Here is a 14406-nt window from a genome sequence, read left to right on the forward strand (position 1 = left end):
ATGAGGTACCTACTAAACTGGACAATTAATAAGGATGGGTTTGTGTCTCTTTTTTGAAGTCACCAGTTCTTAGAATAGTGTCTGCATATGTTTCTTGTTCAATAAAAGTTTTAAAATGGAACTGAATTAATATTCCAATAAAGTTACCTTTTTGAAACATATCTTGACTAATTAGGGATAGACAACTAAAAGAGGATTTTGTGGTAAGTCTAGAATGTAAAGATTTCTACATATAAACAAATGTGCTGCTGAATTATTTAATTTAAAAAACTATTCATCTCAATAGAAAACATTCAAAGTGTTGAGCCTATTTATTTGATAAATAAAGGCAGGGTGGAAGGGAGGACGAGAGGAAGAGAAGGATGAAGAATTCAAGGGGGAAAGCCCTGGAAGTGAACACTTTGTCCCTCCTGGTCAATATAGTTCAGACTTGTTTAAATGCTTAAATATTCTCTTCTGGGTTGGGGTATGAGATAGCTGCCACAAATTTCTGTGGGTTTCAGTCCAAGACAGCCACATAGACGTGACCCAAATGAAACCACATAGACTATGCTATTCGGTATTTGCATTTTAGGACATTTGATAATCATTTGAGGATAATCTCAACTGATTATCAGAGGAGAGAGCTGGGCAAGGTTGAACATCTGATTAAAGTGCAAATTGCTCATGGTTTTCTACTGCATGAGTTCCAAGTGGCGCCTATTCTAGGTGTTATTGCTACAGCCTGCCTAAGGCAGCTATTACAGATGACCGTAGTTCTTGATTACACCTCCCTTTTGGGAACTGGATTCAGGTTGGTTTGCAATTAAAACTAAACAAAACTGGTCTTGATATAACTTGGGAGCAATTTTCTGCCTTTTCATAGATTGCGCCTAGAAACAAGAAAGCTAAGAGATTTGTTATTTCCACTGGCAATCTAGTTTTGCTATATAAACAATTTAAAATATAATGTGCTGTATGGGCTGGGAACATGTGACATGACCATAGGGAGTGTTTACTATTTACCTGTGGTCAGTCTTCCATCAACCTGAATACTCTTAGGACTCAAGATGGAAAGACTGGAATCACATAACCTTTAAGTCATCATTCATCACTTGGCCAAGCAATTGTTTCTGATTGAGCAAGCAGGAGTATTATTTATTGATAGAAGTAGTTGGGAATAAACAATTTTGATATTGTCAAAAAACTGGCCTAAGATTTAAATCATCTAGTACTCAAAACGTAGAGAAAATTTTGGTCTATCCATCGCTCTATTTATTTTCTTCTCGTTATCTTTCTATCAATTTCTCTCAATCCAAAATGAACCTAAGAGACTTAAACATATGCATACACACAAACACATACACACATTCATTTCTATGGAAAAACTGGAAGATGATAGATAGGTGTATAGATAAGCATAGGAATAAGATTGGAAGGCTATACACCAAGATGTTAACTAATACTATCTCCCCAGGGTGGGATTCTATTCTTACTTTCTTCTTGTCTCTGCAATGAATGTGTATCATATTTTAAATAAGAGAATAAGTTACTATATAATGAATAATTTTTAAAAATAATTTCTTACAGAATCTTAGTCAATGAGAAATAGCAATGTGTTCAAAATTACATATACCCACTTAATACAATGAAAAAAATTAAAAGAGAAAATAAGAATAGGAAAGGTAAACTGAGAGGAAGTCTGAGTTTAGCCATAAAGAGGCCGTCTCAGAAGTGTGGTAACCTGGTGAAGGTGGGGCCTCAAATGTGTCATTGATGGTGGGGCACAGTGGCTCACGCCTGTAATCCCAGCAACTTTGGGTGGCTGAGGTGGGCAGATCACCTGAGGCCAGGAGTTCGAGACCAGCCTGGACAATATGGTGAAACCCCATCTCTACTAAATGTACAAAAAAAGTAGCCACGCATGGTGGCACCTGCCTATAATTCCAGCTACTTAGGAAGCTGGGGCATGAGAATTGCTTGGAGTGAGCCAAGATTGCGCCAGTGCCCTCCAGCCTCAAGTGATCCACATACACTTCCCCACGTACACTATGGCTTCCCCCCAACTCCTCCTCCATATGGTAGCCAATGATCTTAAAATTTACACAGCAAATTGTGTTGCCACTGGGCTTCCTACTGCTGTCCTTACCTCCTTTACTACGTGTCAACATGACAGTCAGAGTGATCTGAAGACTCAGTTGGATTATGAATGTCACTACTGACATGCTTTCAATGACTTCAAGTTTCTCTTTAGACAAAGACCCCAATCTTTACAGTGGCCTAAAAGGACCTTGGTGACTGGGCCCTGGTCTACCTCTCAGCTGAGTTTCTGCCTTCTTCCCTTTATGCAGCAGGTGTGCTGCCCTGTGTGCCATCCTACTTCAGGTCCTTTGTGCTTGTCACTCCCTGTGCCAGGAGGATTCCCTCCTTCCTCCCCTTTAGTCCTATTTGTCTCTCTTTTATTAATAATTCAGCTCAAGGGTGAGAAGGAGAGGATCAGGAAAAATAATGAATGGGTACTAGGCTTAATGCCTGGGTAATAAAATAATCTGCACAACAAACCCCCATGACACATGTATCCTGAAGTTAAAATACTAAAAGTTTGAAAAAAAATTTTAAATCTTGCCCATCTTTGAAAGCCTTCCTAAATAAATATGCAAAATCAGCTTGGAGAGAAAAATAATAATTCAGCTTCAAAGTCCAGACAAAGCGTGCTCTCTCTTTTATAATTATGTACAGGAGCCTGTACTTTTCCTTCCATGAACTCACCACAATGTGTAGTGGATGTTCATTTGTGTAATTGTTTCATGAATGGTGCTTCCCATCCCAAGACAAGCTTCATGAAGGTGGGAAATCTTTTGCTCACCATCATATCCCTTGTGGCCATAATTCCTAAGCACATAATAGGAGCTCAATAAATGCTTGTTGAGTAAATAAATGAATGTCTTAAAGATTTCATTGGAAGATGCTTCATTTACGCCTCTCTCCCTTCTACCTTGAATCACTAGTTTGAAAGCAAGTTCAAGAAGGAAATTAGAAGCCTGCTCACCTCTGGGTCTGGAGGTCTGGAGCACCTCTCTGAACAAAGAATGGGGATTGTGGGTTGCTGAGCAACAAAATAAAGCCCTAGAAGAACACAGCTAGCAACATCCCCAAGTCAAATTTTTGGATTTTGGATTCAACACTGTGTTTTCTGTTTATAGCTTTAGCTGCTTTTGGAATGGGGACAATTTGCCTCTGCTGTGTCCTCTTCTTGGCACAATTATTTCAACCTTGAGAGGATTGATAGTCATTACTAGTCGTTTTGAAGGGAGAGAGGCATGAGTTCTAAAATTACTTCAAAGTTATACCCGGGATTCTTAAAGGAAAAGAAACATGAAGTCATTGGATGAAATCATGTAATGGTGAATGAAGAAGGTTGAAAAGTGTATGTAAAAACATTTATCAGTTAAAACCAGTGCTCTTCTGAGCATTTAATTTTCAGCATGGGACTTAAATTTCATGATGATCCACCTTTTTTGGCTGCCTCCTCCCCTTCCTTCTCCTCTTCCTCCTTCTCCTCCTTGTTACTATGACTGGAAAAATGTTTATATACAGGATCAAAACACAAATTTGAACTTCCAAATTTGTCTCTGAATATTAAGTGACAAGACAGTGTGCAGTATTTTTAAGAACTACCTGGGGGAACATGACTATTCTGTTGCAGTTAATAATACTTGCAATTCTGTTCAAAACCACTTTTAAAAATCTGATAGCTGCTTCATGGGGTTGCATTGTCTTCCAGCTTATAGTTTAGAATTCTTGATTGAGTCCATGCTTGCAAAATAGCTATTTGGCTTACTTAATTTAACCATTTGTGCTTACCAAAATCATCTTGAATCCGTGGAGGTGTTCTCATGATGTCTTTAAAGACATTCTTCTAAAATTTGAAATAAACCTTTCATTGCATGCATACCATATAATGACATTTTATGTTGCAATACCTAGTAGAAATAGACTAGACTGCATATAATCATCATTGGGCATACTTTTTGTTACTAGCCCTTAGTTCCTTTTTCCAAATGGGTAAAGACATGCAAACGTGTGTGGAGAGGGAAAGGAGGTGGGGGAGAGATTGGAGAGGAGATTAAGTTAGAGAATAGGGAAGGCTTGGGGCAATTGTGCAAGTTTGGGAAAGGAAGCTTTAAGTATTGAGGTCTGGAACAGGGTATCTTCAACCATTTAGTCAAGCAATAACGATTGATTCTATAAGAGGCACTATGCTCGTAAATTTAGAAGTGAAAAAACATCATGATGCTTAGCCTTATGAAGTTTGTAGTCTAACGAGAAACGGACATTAAACAAATACAAATAAATATGCATTTGAAAATTATAATTTAAAAAACAACAGATATAATAAGATTACATAAGGGAGACCTGATTTAGATATAGGAGAAGCCAGGGAAATTTTTCGTTATTAAAGGCACTTGTCAGCTGAGATGTGAAAAATGGCTTAGAATTGGCCAACTACAGAGAAGGTAAAAGAGTGTTCCAGGCAAAGAAAACATACAAAGACTCTGAGATGGGAAAGAGCTTAGCACCTTTAAGAAATGGAAAGGAGGTCAGTGTGGCAAATGCAGACAGGAAAAGGAGAGGGAGCAGGACCTCTTCAGCTAGCCTATGATGGGTAAGGGGCTTCGAGTGTCTCAACGCCATGGAAAGGCACCCAAGAGTTGAAAGCTGGGAGTGGCATGATCAGATTTGGTTTTCAAGAGCACTCTGGTTAAAGTATGGGGTGCAGAGAAGGAGAACAAGAGAGGTGATGGGAGCATGCTAAAAGTAACAACACGATGTGAAATACTGAAAGGCCCAAACTTTCCACATCTTCCTATTGCTGATGCTTAAAACTTACTTCCTTTGGGTTGAGATATTAAAGATTCCCTAATGTGTTATGCAAGGGAGGGGGTCAACCATTATTACGCATTACAATATGAAGAAATAGGTCCTCTTTCAAGCTGCTAATAGCAGGGCATATGGAACAACCACTGTAGAAAAACTGTTGTGACCTTATCTCTACTAGCTCTGTTAGTAATGTCTGATTTCCTTAAACACAAGAATTTGAGGCAAATACTGTAAAAATAATACTTATTAATGTGTGTTGTAGAGAACTATTATATGACTTTATATCAATGATAAGGTTGAAAATAAGTAAGGAAATATTTTGTAATCAAAAAATGAAATCCTGGCTAGGCACGATGGCGCACGCCTGTAATCGCAGCACTTTGGGAGGCCAAGGTGGGAGGATTGCTTGAACTCGGGAGTTTGAGACCAGCCTCGGCAACGTGGGGAAACCCCATCTTTACAAAAAACACAAAAATTAGCCGGGCATGGAGGTGCACACCTGTAGTACCAGCTACTCCAGGGGGCTGAGGTGGGAGGATCGCTTGTGCCCGGGAGATCGAGACTGCAGTGAGCCGTAATCATGCCACTGCGTTTCAGCCTGGATGACAGAGTGAGACCCTGCCTCAAAATAAAATAAAAAATAAAACAGAGTGAAAGAGAAGCAGAAAAGGAAGAGACTTTTTTGTGGACAGTTTCACCTAGAGTTCCTCCTTTCAAAAGCTAACTTCTGGTTTTACCGAAGATTGGCCTCTTTGTTGAGAATATGACTTCACTTTAGGAAAGTTTAGGCATTTCTAGAATTTGTTTCCCATCTCCTTGCTTGAATGGAGATGAACCTGTGATGGAAAGAAAATGAGGAAAACCAAAAAAGATGCAATCCCAGCATCGAGGCTACTGCTGAGCACAACTCCAGGGGCCAGTGTGAACTATGCAATATGACTGTCTTGACCACAGCTGATTTACAGGTTTTCTTTTTTGCAGGGGAAATGGGCATTGAACTAGGTTGGGATGCTTGAGGGGCCTCAACTGTATCTGTAATGTCTTACTTCCTTAAGAAAAAGATGTGAAACAAATGTTAAGCTATCTGAAGCAAAATCTTAAGCTATGACAAAAATAAATGCTAAGTTACATGTGTGATTGTTAAATGATTTTTCTATCTAGATATTTCATAATAAAAACCTTTGAGATTTCTTAGAAACTTAATAAGAAATGCTCATTTTATATGATTGCAGCCATAAGGGAGGTATAGGTATGAGTTTGCCTACAAATGCCATATTTCTTATGTATACTGTCTTCAGCCTAAACAAAATGTAATGTTATTATTGGTAGAAAGTAATGCAGTTGAGCTAGAAGGTGCACATTTATCTAGTTGTTTGTAAGAGATCAGCAAGTTATCTGCTATGTTTCCCCTTCCCTAGATTGGAGAAAGGGCATCTGAGTCCCTTTGCCTTTCAATGTTACTCTCTCTTAGTTGTTTTACGTTTCAGAAATTATTGTCATGTATTTTTTGAGCACAGAACAGGTTGCACATATGATTAAATAAAATGCCCTTAAAAAATAAGTACTGTTTCAGGTTAGCATATTTGCACAATCCTACACCAAAGAGACTTTAATCCTTGATAGGACACTTTACATTTACTCCATTTGCTCTTGAAGATCAGCAGATGATATCAGAGGTTTGTTCAAATTGCCCACACTTGATGTTTGTCTCAGCCTTCAGTGACACTAAAAAGAGAAATGCCAAGCATGGAGTCTTCCAGAAGAGCCTCCAAAGAGCTTCTCACTTCTGCAGCTGCCAGCCACCTTGGTCTTCTCATTTTGGGTTCCCAGAAAAGGTTCAAGTGTTAGCTTTATAAATAATGATACTGAGCTGCCTGAAGCTAGCGTCCCTTGTGCTTGGGGAGATTTTGGCATTAAAGCAAACATCATCAATTTTTTAAGAAATGGAAATGAGTTACAGATGTGGACTACTGAAAGGGCTCATGTGTGTTGGGCTTCAGTCTGTCTGAAACAGGACATTTTAAAAGAAAATCAATTAAAAAATTCAGTTCTCCTGGGAAGAGGGAGGCTTGACTCTTTGGAAACCTGCTCCCCTTTCCAAACCTTCACTCCTTGTACCCTATTGATATGAAAACAGATTCAACTTCATCAGTGACAAGACAGGTGGTGGCTTGTTAAAGGGAATACCAAGTTCTCAGATAAGAATTTCATTTATCTGTTTCAACTGAACCCACATATGCTTCTTTTTTACTATGAGAAACTTTGGATTTTTTTTCATTTGATTCATGGCAAACTGAGCACTTACAATAAAGTATCTCCCCTTTTACTTTCCTCAGCAATATTTAAATCAGAGTGCCGAAAGAAATAAATAACCATAATTTTTCTTAAATTTCCATTTGACAGTTGACAAAGTCTCTATTTTACAATTTTACTTTTTTTTTTTTAAAGGAAGATTGTAAATGCCTGTACTATATATGGTATACATCATTGCAAAGAGCAACATTGGTGTTTCTTTTGTGTTTAGAATCATGAATTATAAGTGACTTAAGAACTTATCGCCAACTGGCACGTTGAGTCAGTCTTTGAATATCATTTCAAACACGTCAGTATATTAAGCTAAAGTGTTTTCTATCTATTGGCATTTATTCTAACAGGAATCAAGTGGCTTATTTAAAAAGAAAGACCTAAATGTGTGTAACAAGTCCTCAGAAACAGGCAAGACTGTGTTTTGATGCCATTAATTACTTTTGATTATCAAACCACTGTATCCATACTAATTGCTAAATCCCGGGGGATCTCACTAAGATGAGATATAGCCAAGAATAGACAATAAAACCCCTAGTCAGCAGAGGTGGTGATTTTAACATCTTAAAGACCATATTTAAAGGTATAATAGGATGTTAACTTCATATCATAGCCATGATGTTAAGTTAGCAGAGGCAGACACCCTTCATTAATAAGTAACTGATTTGGGAGTGGGGGCAGTCTTGTCCTGATGAGGGAAGTTAACTTGTTTGTTTTCCCTTGAGGTCTCTTCTAACTCCAGAACATCACAGATTTCACTTCTAGATTGCTATAGGCAAAATAAGCTGAAAATTGAGCAATTAAGATTTAAAAATGTATTTTCTTTCTATTCACGACATAATAGAAATTGTCTTTAGCCTACCCCCACCCCTCCGGCATGTATTGGCTCCTCTAGATGGTTGTGCTGGTGGAGACAACTGTTTCCATCACTCTTGAGCTTTGAAGGTGCTGGGTTCTTCCTTCTGAGACAACAATCGTTTGGCCTTTCATCCTACTTTTCTCCTTAAAAAAATTTAAAAATTTTTTTTTTTTTTTTTTAAGACAGGATCTTGCTCTGTCATCAGGCTGGAGTACAGAGGTGCAATCATGGTTCACTGTAATATTGAACTCCTAGGCTCAAGCAGTTCTCTGGCCTCAGGCTCTTTCTTAAGTAGCTGGGACTACAGGCGCACACCACCACACCTCGGTAATTTTTTTTTTTTTTTTTTTTTTTTTTTTTTTTTTTTTTTTGAGACGGAGTCTTGCTCTGTCACCCAGGATGGAGTGCAATGGAGCGATCTCAGCTCACTGCAAGCTCCACCTCCCGGGTTCACACCATTCTCCTGCCTCAGCCTCGTGAATAGCTGGGACCACAGGTGCCCACCACCACGCTCAGCTAATTTTTTTGTATTTTTAGTAGAGACAGGGTTTCACGGTGTTAGCGAAGATGGTCTCAATCTCCTGACCTCGTGATCCGCCTGCCTTGGCCTCCCAAAGTGCTAGGATTACAGGTGTGAGCCACTGTGCCCGGCGCCACACATAGCTAATTTTTAAACAATTATTTTTTGTTGAGGTGGGGTCTTGCTATCTTGCCCAGGCTGTTCCACTGATTTTAAATCTAGGTTTTGGTTATGTTGCACATGAAGAATATCTTTGCAGTATTTATTTTCATGGTAATACTAGTTCATGTTTTCTTTGCTTTTGGTTCTCACTCTTCTTGCTAAATTTTGTTTTGTTCTGGTTTTTGGTTTTAAACATCATCTTGAGTTAAAAGCCATTGGAAAAACTCCCCCCAGGGTGCTTCTCTTTTTCCTAATCAGTGTGTGGAAAGGACTCTTCTTTGTTCTTTTCAATAAAATAGTTTTCTAACAAATTAGTGAAACCTCTTCTGCTACTTCCCTTAATGAGAAAATATCTATAGATTACGGAAGAGTAGAGCTCCTAGTGAACCCTTCCTTCCCTGGAATAAGTCCTGGGAAGCACAAATGTTTTGATGCTCAAAGACGTAAAACAGGCATAAAGAGGAACCTGTGATGCTTGAGGACCATCCAAATCTCAATGTACACCGTTACATAGGTGCCAACGTAGGCAAGGGTCTGTTAAGCTCATGTTTTCTGTGAAAGGAGACAGTAGAAAGTGAGCTGACGATTGATTTCCACACTCCAGGCCACATTTCCCTGCAGGGCCTGAGAAACTCGGCTGGTTTATGGTCAATAGATGGTTAGAATAAATTCCTTGAAATCACCTGCAAAGGCACCAAACTGATATCCTGGTGATGCTTCCTTTAAGATGTAGCCATCATAAGAACCTTTCCGAAGCTGAGGCATTTTAGAAGGCATGTTAATGAAATTGGGTATGATTAAATGGAAGCAATTCTCTTGTTTGGTTTTATGAAACTGAATCTATCTCTTAAAATAGATCCATCTCCCATTTCTCAACATCTTATCAGAGGATGCCATTGCAGTGGGGACCAAGTGCTCCCTTTCCAATTTAATGGGAAATCAAAAGTGCAGAGCCACCTGCACAGACAAAAACCAACAACTCTGAAGGATGACCCTTCAGTGGAAATGCATTATGGTGCGGGCCATGTGTTTTCCTGGAACTCACATTTTAACCCCAACGTGGATCTCTGTATTAAAGTAAGATCTCAGTAAGAGTCCAGCTTGTGTTATACCCTACCCGGTGTCAGTGGTGGGCAAACAATAATTGTCAGAGCTCAGGTTTCTCTAAGACCTCATATTCTCAAAGTGGATATCATAGGTGTAAAGACCAGTGAAGTTGATAATGAAATAGCTAGTATTCCTTTAGGATTTTGATGTCAGAGAAGGGAACTTATCGTCTCTATTGCCAGGAAGCTGTCAAACCTGACTTAATTATGATTAATAACATACACATACCTGAGAAGATTTTTTTTCTCTCTCTCATGCTGACTTTCTTAAAAATGTCTGTTTGCTAAATATCTCAGGGGCCAATGCAGCTGTACCTTTAGGAACAGACTAGAATGGGTTCCCTCTGTGTCATGATGTTTATAATACATTTATTCTTGGCTAAATAAATCATGTTCAAAAATCTCTCCATGTATATTGCCTTTCTTTGCAGTTGCTAGTTTTACGGTGAAAAAAGGTGTTTTGCGTGGACAATTTTAATCTTTTCATAAATGAGCTGTCTGTTTTTTTTTATTATTATACTTTAAGTTCTAGGGTACATGTGCACAATGTGCGGGTTTGTTACCTATGTATACATGTGCCATGTTGGTGTGCTGCACCCATTAACTCATCATTTACTTAGGTATATCTCCTAATGCTATCCCTCCCCCCTCCCACCACCCCATGACAGGCCCAGGTGTGTGATGTTCCCCTTCCTGTGTCCAAGTGTTCTCATTGTTCAATTCCCACCTATGAGTGAGAACATGTAGTGTTTGGTTTTCTGTCCTTGCAATAGTTTGCTCAGAATGATGGTTTCCAGCTTCATCCATGTCCCTACAAAGGACATGAACAATGAGCTGTTTGATTTTAAAGCAAAGCAGTAAGTACTTCTTATTCATCCTCCAAGAGAATGATCTCCCTGTTTCTGAAGTGAGCAGTTTTATTGTCTTAAAAGAGGGAAAAATGGGGGGTAATTATGATATTGATGTAAGATTTGAGAAAGAAGCACATATTAATTGTGAATCGTGGCTAAACCAGTGTAATAGAGCTGTCTTGATAGTCATAATGTAGTAAACAACACTGGTCAAAGGTAATTATGAAAAACAGAAATAAGAATGGAGACGATTTATGGTAGAGTCCGATGTAATGATGCATATTTTACTCTGCTATTTAGACAAAGAGTGAGTTCAGAAGTTTATGCATTTGAAGAGAGGATATTTAAAAAGAGGTTGTATGTGAATTATGTACAGGTTTTGACTTTTTTTTTAGTCTAGACTTATCTTTTGCTTATTCTTATCAACATTCCCAGAGTGTTTTATATTTGCAAAGTGCTTTACTCTGGTTTTACTAGTTATTCCCGATCATAATACACACCTGACCTCGTTCTATTGTTCAGGTAAAGTTAACAGGCCTCAGAATTCAGTGAGTTGATGGCTCCATCTCTGGCTTAATTAGACAGTTTAAGCTCTAATTGGTTGGTGGTAAGTCAATCAAAGAGTCGCACATTTACTCCCTGGGAATTGTGGGAATTGTGATCCAGCAGGCACCAGACACTTCAGGAGAAATCACTTACTCAGAGCAGAAACTCCCATTGTCCCAAAGGGCCCTGGAAGCCAGTGTCCATCAAGGGAGGGTCAAGTGTGCGAGTGGCTCAACCTTTTCTGTGTGTAGAATTTAAGGAAAAGCAGATCACCCTGTCCCCTGTGCTCTAGAAGGAAAACATGTTATAGTTAAACGTGTTGCTCACAAAGATGGAGACAGAGGTGACTGTGAACTAGAACAAAGGCTGCCTTGGAAAGGGAGGCAAGGGCAAGTTGGAATACCCAGGTGTGCCGATGAGACCGCTGTGGGATCAAGCATCCTGGGATGTGGGCATTGACCCGCAAATTCTGAATCTATGGGGTTGTGAGTTCCTTGAGGAAAGAACTGTGTCTCTTTCATTTTTGTATCCCTTATAGCAGCAGTCCCCAAACTTTTTGGCGCCAGGGACCAATTTTGTGGAAGACAATTTTTCCATAGATGAGTGGCTGTTGGAAGGGGGGTGGGGCGGGGGTTGGGGATGGTTTCAGGATGATTCAAGTGCATTACATTTATTTTGCACTTTATTTCTATTATTATTATTATATATTGTGGTAATATATAATGAAATGATGATACACCTCACCATAATGTAGAATCAGTGGGAGCCCTGAGCTTATTTTCCTGCAACCAGAAGGTCCCACCTGGGGGTGATGGGAGATAGTGACAGATCACCAGGTATTAGATTCTCATAAGGAGTGCACAACCTAGATCCCTCGCATGTGCAGATCACAATAGGGTTTGTGCACCTGTGAGAATCTAATGCCTCCACTGTTCTGCCAGGAGGTGGAGCTCAGGCAGTGATGTCAGGGATGGAGAGCAGCTGTAAATACAGATGAAGCTTCGCTTGCTCACCCGCCACTCACCTCCTGCTATGTAGTCCAGTTCATAACAGGTCATGGACCAGTATCAATCTGTAGCCTGGGGGATTAGGGACCCCTGCCTTATAGTGTCTATCCCTGGGCTTTGTATGCTGCATTTATTGAATAAATACGTGAAAACGTGTATTCCAGTAGTGAAAAAACCCCTGCTCAAAACCTATATTTTTTTAACGTTTAGTATTGGTCACATGAATGGTCATCTACTTTATTCTATCTTATTCTCTGGCCTTGATTATAAGGTTGTTCCCAAGTCAACCCATTCCTGCGGGAATATGTACAAGAATGTGGCGCATCACTCTATCCATGAATGGATTCTCAGGATGCCCACCTTGAAGGCAGCATGGATATTTAGTTGCATAAATTCTGGTATGTGTGAAATCAGCCAGCCATGGCACAATGCTGATAAATTTCGATGATCAAAAATGGCTACATGCAGTTTCCTTATGTATTCTCTCCACTTCTGTGAATGTTTAAAAATGTTCCTATTAAAAACTTAAAACAAGGCAGCCCTGCACGACCAGCTGAACCGCCTCAAGGTGACCCCGCGGCCCTCTCCCGCTCCTCCTCCATTCCTCCCGAGCGACCCCCCAACCTGGGCCTCTGCGGTGCAAACCCCCCAACCTCGGCCTCTGCGGTGACCACCTGCTGCGGTCAGTTCCCCCCTACTCACTATCTGTGGTGGCGCCAATTTACAGGTTTACAAACAGGTTGAAGAATTAGCCCTCCAATCAATGATCAGTTCTAGAAGAGGGGATGAGATGCTGTCTTCTCACACTGTACCTGAACAGTCACATGATATGTTGGTGCATGTAGACAATGAAGCATCAATCAACCAAACGACCCTGGAGTTGAGCACAAAGAGTCATGTGACGGAAGAGGAGGAGGAGGAAGAAGAGGAAGAAGAAGAATCAGATTCCTAAAGAAGGGGGAAAGCCAGGCTGGTCAGTTATACAAATTGCATTTCTAAGTCTCAGGCTACTTCTTCTCAAGGAACTCGTCTTGCCCTGGGCCCTGTGATCTGCTTGAAAGGAAAGCAAGAACTATAAGGAGAATGTGTAGTTGCAAAAATGGCTCCATCAGTAACTCAAGCTTCAGAATGTTATGACATACAGAAAATCAAAGATGCTGTGTCTTAGCATTGAGCAATATGGGTGGTGCTGTCTGTAATCTGGTCAGATTCGGTTAACTGTTCAAAACAATTTCCTCTGAAATACTGTTGAGAAAGTCTGGCATTTGCAAAAAGAGCAGAGTTTAAATACAAGCCAGTCTTTCCAGTCAACAATGACTCTTTGAAGAAAACCAATTAAAGGCTGTTTGCATGCCACTGAATCCTTGTGAGCAGTTAGCCCACAGTCTAGGACAAAGATGACAAGGGGAAGGACTGAGGGCCATCTGAGAGCACAAGCTTGCTACCTCTCGGAGGCATTGAAATATTGCATGCTATAAACTGCTTTGTGTAGCTGTTACCACCTCTCACTTGAGACATCACTCACTGGTAAAATGTTTTTATAAATAAATTATAAATAGCCATCATGGAGCCTGCTGGTTTCTAGATTGCGACAGAGAGAAGCAGCAGTTCCTTCTCTGAGGAAAAGATACAACAGGATGGTTTGAAATCCATTTCCAGCCCTTAAGAGAGATGTGCCATGCTTGGAAGACTGGATTTTTTTGTTGTTTGAGACGGTTTCACTCTTGTTGCCCAGGCTGGAGTGCAATGGTGTGATCTCAGCTCTCCGCAACCTCCCCCTTCTGGGTTCAAGTGATTCTCCTGCCTCAGCCTCCTGAGTAGCTGGGATTACAGGCACGCATCACCATGCCCGGCTAATTTTGTATTTTTAGTAGACAGAGTTTCTCCGTGTGGTCAGGCTGCTCTCGAACTCCCAACTTCAGGTTTTCCGCCCGCCTCAACCTCCAAAAGTGCTGGGATTACAGGCGTGAGCCACTACGCCAGGCTGGAAGACTGGATTTTTGTAACAGATGACAGTTACAGAATAAGAGTTGTTACTTCATATTTGAAGTTGAGGTTCATTTCTGCATACTGTCCCTTTTCCACTAACTACTATACTGTGAAATAAGTAGTTGCTTAATTTTATAAAATTAATTTCCCCTGCTCAAGCAACAGTAAAAGCCAAACAAGACTCATGTCAAGCAGAACTTAT

The 14406-nt window shown here is 40.1% G+C and overlaps 1 pseudogene across 2 annotated transcripts; it reads left to right on the plus strand.

The window, feature by feature from the left end:
* The first annotated feature begins 12753 nt into the window (after positions 1–12753).
* On the plus strand, positions 12754–13780 carry LOC115897747 (annotated as a pseudogene). 2 transcript variants are annotated; one of them, XR_004057540.1, is made up of 2 exons: positions 12754–12897; positions 12955–13780. The product of XR_004057540.1 is annotated as an snRNA-activating protein complex subunit 5 pseudogene, transcript variant X1 (transcript). The 2 variants fall into 2 exon arrangements; XR_004057541.1 differs by having other exon boundaries at positions 12754–12783.
* Positions 13781–14406: the final 626 nt, after the last annotated feature.

This window comes from Rhinopithecus roxellana, chromosome 5 (genome assembly GCF_007565055.1).
Source record: "Rhinopithecus roxellana isolate Shanxi Qingling chromosome 5, ASM756505v1, whole genome shotgun sequence".
In the NCBI taxonomy this organism is placed as follows: domain Eukaryota; kingdom Metazoa; phylum Chordata; class Mammalia; order Primates; family Cercopithecidae; genus Rhinopithecus; species Rhinopithecus roxellana.